At 41.7% G+C, this 6,198-nt stretch overlaps 1 long non-coding RNA gene across 1 annotated transcript; it reads left to right on the top strand.

Annotated features, from left to right (window-relative positions):
- Positions 1-350: 350 nt before the first annotated feature.
- On the top strand, positions 351-3,519 carry LOC135003991 (uncharacterized). Its single transcript, XR_010205269.1, has 3 exons — positions 351-430; positions 1,699-2,271; positions 3,401-3,519. It is a non-coding gene; the product is annotated as an uncharacterized LOC135003991 (long non-coding RNA).
- Positions 3,520-6,198: the final 2,679 nt, after the last annotated feature.

The following is a 6,198-nucleotide window of genomic DNA, read 5'->3' as shown; positions in this document are numbered from 1 at the left end:
GCCTGATGAGGAGCCAGGGGTTGTGCCACGCTTCGGTGGGGGGAGTGTGACACGGAGGGGGAGCCAAGTGAGGGCAAGAATTGTAGCAGAACATTTCAGGTATAGTGTTTTTAACATTTATATTTGCACAAATAATACAACCCAGTATGCTTATGTATTTTTAAACATGATTGCATTTAGTATGTTCTTGTAAAGTGATTGGGTAATGCTGTTGTTGTGTTGGAATGGTTTTTTCTTTTTAAACACAAAAAACAAAAACACGTTAAGCTGACAATGTTTATGTAATAATTTAAATACTGTAATGATAATAAATAGTGTCCTTATTTATTTTATATCCTCAAATCCTGATTATGTAAACAAACACACAAACAAATGATCCTCAATGTTTGACACTTTGTGACTGTCCAGCTGAATGATCACACGACCTGTGGTGAGTACACAGATATGTTTAGTAATTTTCAGTAAAGTCTGTGTCTCTGTGTGTTTATTCTAATTGTTTCTAACAAACATTTTCGCTTCTGCTAAGGCGAATTTCCGCTCGTGCAAAATAACACTCTGCTCTTCACAGCATTGCAAAGATCAATAAAGTTATTAGAAATGACATATTTTTGGCCAATCACATGCTAACAGACACTATAAATATATGCCCAAATAAGGAAAACGCCATTGCCATGATGCGTGCAGCACCGTTCTCCAGGCGGGAGCTCCGCGTGCTGGTAGCGGTGATGGACCGCCGCGTAGGCCGCGTTGGGCGCTTCATCCCCAATCGGGTGAAGCGCGAGGCCTACGCGGAGGTCCGCAGCAGGCGGACAATCATCCAGCTCGAGAGGCGATGGAGTGATCTCCGCAGGCGGACTCCAGATTTGTTGGCGGAGATCCGCCAGCAAATCCGTGCTCTCCATACCCGAAGTAAGTTACATTACATAAGATTTTTTGCTTAAAATGTGAAAATGCTTGATCTTCCCAATTTTGAACAAAAGGTTTTTTGTAAACCATTGTGCAAAACCATGTGCACTGCAGGGGAAGCATATGTAACATGTGCAGAGTGAGTAAGATTTGGGTGGGGTGTGTTAAAGCATCTCAATAATTTGCTGTGTTTAAATTAAACAGCCTGTATTTTCCATGCCCATAATTGAAAAAGTCCACCAAATCTAACTCTCTCTGCACATGTTATATATGCAACCCCTGCAGAGCACATGCTTTTGGACAATTGCAAACTAAATTCCAGCTGTAATCCCCTTTGAATTACCTACATTTTACAGTAAGTGGTAGGCTAATTGCAACCTTCAGTCTCCTTTTTAGGAAATTAGGTCAGTGTGTGTGGTTAGGGGAAACAGTACTGACTGTAGTAAAGTGACACGAAACAAGTGCATGTTTCCAAGAAATAAGAAGCAGCCAGGAAACTGGTCCAAAATACTTGATAAGTGCTGGCTATATAATAAGGGCCCTTGAATAGTAATCTGGTGATGTTGCCTAGACAAATCACTATGACTCAATGGACTAGATTAAGGAATGAGCTTCAAAGTTAAAGTTTGGCTTCATTTTGTTTGCTATGGCCAACATGAAGAGGATCTTAACATGTTTGATTTTCTATTTTAAATTTTTTTAAAAAAAACATGTAACATAACATTTATATTTAAAAATCAATACTATGTAATTTGGCATGATTAAAAAATGTGGACAATATTTTCATTCTAGGACAACAACAACGGCACAACTCCCCACCCCCTTCCCCTTCCCACTCCCCCTCCCCTTCTCACTCCCCCTCCCCTTCTCACTCCCCCTCCCCTTCTCACTCCCCCTCCCCTTCACACTCCCCCTCAGCTTTCCAGTCCCCCTCATCTTCACAGTCCCCCTCAGCTTCCCAGTCCCCCTCAGCTTCCCTGGCCCACTCCACTTTCCATTCCCCTTCTCACCACACCTCTCCATCTCTTTCTGGGACCCCTTCTCCTCCTTCCCATACCCCTTCTCCTTCCACTTCGACATCCCCATCTGAACCCCCCTCACCCTCTATTGCTTTAAATTTCTCTCCGCCCCCCTCGCCCTCTCAATCAGACCCCCCCTCTGAAATTGCGGCACTAATCCAGCCTCCTTCCCCCATCCAGCCTCCTGCCCCAATCCCTCCTCCTTCCCCAATCCCTCCTCCTTCCCCAATCCCTCCTCCTTCCCCCATCCAGCCGCCTTCCCCCATCCAGGCAACATCCCCACCAAGTGAATGGGCAGAGGAAGCCCCTGCAGAACATTCCGGGAGTCTGGATGTTTCCGAGGAAAGTAAGTTTATTTAAATTTTCTACAATAAGATTACCCACTTACACTTACAATGCCAAAACATGCAGTGTTGTACTGTTTGAATTCTTGGACCCTGGAAAAATATTTAAACATTTCATCATGGTGTACATGTTGCCTTTACATATTTGTGAGTGTCATTATATGTACAGTGTGTATGTGTGCAATGTTTTGTGTGTCCACTCTAGGTTGACACTCATTAGGTAGCCAGGGTTGCCAGGACAACAGGGTTTATATGTGTTACTTTTTCAGTGAAACAGTTAGACCTGAGTGGAGTTTAGTATGTTGTTTGCCTTTTACACTTGGGCCTGTGTAGTCTGAATATTTACACTTACAAATCACATGCTTCACTTTGTTATGCAGCCTAATGACACACTGTTTTTTTGTGTGAAAGTTACATTCTCAAAATTAATAATTGTTCGAGTCAAACATGTTTCCACTTATTTAGTAAGGGCAGCTTTCAGGGAGTGTGGGAATGCTATGATATGTTGGGCTGCTGAAGATGTGTTTATGCAGTGTGATGATGCAGGACCAACCCCCTAAAAATTAAAAAAAAAATAAACAACAAATGGGAATGAATGCCAACATGGTGTCACATTGACGAAGATGGTAGTTATCTTTAACATGGGATGTCGGACATAGCAACCAATAAGATTATACTTAAAAAATTGGGAGCCACTTCTACAATATAATAATCATATTTTGGCTTGATTGATATGGGCAACGTTCCATCTTAAATATAACTCACATAGTAGTAAATGTAACACATGGTCTGGAACACTTTAAAATCTGAAAAAAAGGCTGAGCAGGCTTGTGTGTTCTGCTAATGATTGTACCATAAAACAGCCAGGATGTAGTAACTTTGCCATTAAAGCAGACCTGTCCAAACTGCGGCACTCCAACTGTTGAGAAACTACACATCCCAGCATGCCCTCACACAGCTTTGCCATTCCCTGACCACAAAACTGTGTAAAGGCATGCTGGTATATGTAGTTTCACAACAGCTGGAGTCCAGCAGTTTGTACATGCCAGCATTTAAGTGTGCTTTGCGCCTTGCTTGGCTAATAAGTAATGTAATTAAGTTATTAATGTTTGTGTTGCATCTTAATTTCAGATGTTGCAGTTGGAGATCCCACAAGTTTTGCAGGGATTCTAAACACCATGCGCCAACACCTGCAAGCAATGCTGGATTGTGTGGACCATTTGGAAAAATTTGCATAATTTAGAATATTTGATTTACCAAAAAAACAAAAAAAAACAAAAAAAAAATAAAAAAAAAGTTGTTTAAAGTTAACCGGGTGTTGTGTTTCTTAATGCAAAAAAGGATCAGCAGATTTGCAGGTAGAATTTTTATGACAAAAAAATTACACACATCTAACGTTACATTTTTACCCAAAAAAAAAGGATAATATTGTGTTAAGAAACATGTAAACACCTTCATTCACAAACAACACCTTTAAAAATTAAAAAAGTGAAGAAAAAAAAAAAAAAATTTACACTTTGACATGTTGATGGGCAATTATGGCAACAAAGTGTTAATCTGGTTTTGTTCACAGACTTAATTGTTTTTGAACATTAACAATCAAAACACTAATTGGGTTCGTAATTGAAAAGGGCTTGTGGTCTTTAAAAGGAAAGGTGTAATTGCACTTAATAGTCCAAAAAAACATTTTTGTGCGTTTTACCTTAAAAGTGTGCACTTTTACGCCAAACTTTGTAAATATACTCAAACTTAGTATTTTTACGATTAAGTATGTGTTATTGCGATGATTTCGCAATGCTGCGATGGTTTTGCATTACTGCGATGTCATTTGGCGTACGCCCACTTTGTGTAATACTGCGTGCGAATTTGCAAAAATACGTTGAGGGCGGAAGTTCGCAAAATTACTACATTAACGCAACTTTGCGAATATGTTGTGCGTCCGAAAAACTTAGCGATCAACTCGGAATGAGGGCCAATGTAACCAAAATAATTAATGCTAACACTAATCCGTGCAAGTTGTACCCTGTTTTGAACTTTCCCCAGGATTGTGACCAAGAGGATGAGCCCACAACAATATCAGCACTCTCCCTTGCAGCCACCATATCAGAAACAGCAGTAGGCACGACTCAACCCGTAAGATTAGTAGCAAAGGCCCCTAGCGGAGGGACAGGTGAGGTCGTATCGACTGGTAAGTACGGCACCATACACTATGCTGAAACCATTTCACCACATGTTGTAGAATCTACTCAGAATGATGTTATTGGACTTAATCCTGTTAGGGTAATAGCAGTGCCAAATGGGAAAACTGACACTTCAGGGGCAACTCCTGTCAGGAACATCGCCATGCACTGTCCCTTTTCCCGAGCAGAATTAAGATCAATGATGTCTGAATTCCCTGATCCTAGGAAAGACTTAGTTGCATGTCAAAAGTATATTAGGGAGCTAGGAAATTCTGCAGAGCCAAATAACAAAGATTGGAGGACAGTTTTGAGGGCATGTTTACCCCCCAGTGTTGATCCGTTAAAGTTTATCGCTGATTGCAAGTTAGATGAGGAAGTACCACTAACAGACGAGTATAATCAGGATAATGTAAAGAGAATCAACTTACAGTTAGGGGTATATTTTCCTGCAGTAGTAAAGTGGAATAAAATCTTTACAATAAAACAAAAAGAAGGTGAATCCACACCAGAGTATTTTCACCGGGCTCTGCAGGATATGGCTAGGTACACTGGTATAGATGACATTAAAACTAATGTACACCACAGGGAAGTAGCTGTTTCAGTATTAATGGACGGTCTAAAGGAGGTTTTAAGGAATAGAATACAAACCACTAGGCCTGATTGGAGAGGTATGTCGGTGGATGCATTGGGAGAGGCTGCTGCTGGGCATGATCGAAATATCATCAGACACAGGGAGTCACAGAGTGATAAGTTAATGGCTGTAAGCATCCAGGCCCTCACTACCCGGCCACCTCAGCCCAGAACTGTGACCCCTGTGGGTAAGTCAACAGGTATAAAATGTTATTGTTGCCACAGAGAGGGACACATAGCACGTGATTGTAAAACAAAACAAAGGCAAAATTCATATCAATCCCCTAGACAACGACCTGATACGAGACATTGGGATCAAGGACCGAAAGGGCGGAGCTATGAGCCACATGCAGGGGAAACAAAAAGGTATCCCCCAAGAAGAGACTGGCAAATCTCTGATAGTTCCCATCTACCCCCACCACAAGTAATTGCTGCCAGCACGATTCAGGGAGGTCACCATACCCAATAGGGGTGTGGCCACACCTGTAATCTGCAGCCAGTGAAATTGATTGCAAGTCTTGGAAGTGAACCCGAGATCACAATTGATGTAGCTGGTAAATCATTAAATTTCCTTGTAGATACGGGGGCGGCCAAATCAGTGATAAATTCGACAGTGGGCATGAGAACCACTGGTAAAACAATTCCAGCCATGGGAGTAACGGGAGTAGTACAGCACTACCCTGTTAGCAAACCAGCAGAGATTACAATAGGGCCTTTGCATACCAAGCATTCCTTTTTGCTGGCTGCATCGGCACCGACAAATCTCCTGGGAAGAGATTTATTGTGTAAAATGGGGTGTGTCATTTATTGTACTCCTGAAGGTGTATTCTTAGACATACCTGAGAATCACGCTCAGGAAGTACGAGACATGCTAGACTCCCCATCAAAATTAATGTCACAGACCGTTATGATAAATAGGAGTTCATCCCAGATAGAAGAAATGACATCCCAAATACCAGAGTCACTTTGGACTAAAGATGGACAAGACACTGGATTAATGGCAAACGTAGCTCCAGTAGTTGTGCAAGTAAAAGATGGTAGGATAGCTCCAAAAATCCCACAATACCCTCTGAAGCCAGAGGTGGAGTTAGGAGTATACCCCGTAATAGAGCGCTTGCT

This window comes from Pseudophryne corroboree, chromosome 1 (assembly GCF_028390025.1).
Source record: "Pseudophryne corroboree isolate aPseCor3 chromosome 1, aPseCor3.hap2, whole genome shotgun sequence".
NCBI lineage: Eukaryota > Metazoa > Chordata > Amphibia > Anura > Myobatrachidae > Pseudophryne > Pseudophryne corroboree.
Note: the sequence above shows the minus strand (reverse complement) of the source record. Positions and strands in the feature narration are given on the sequence as shown.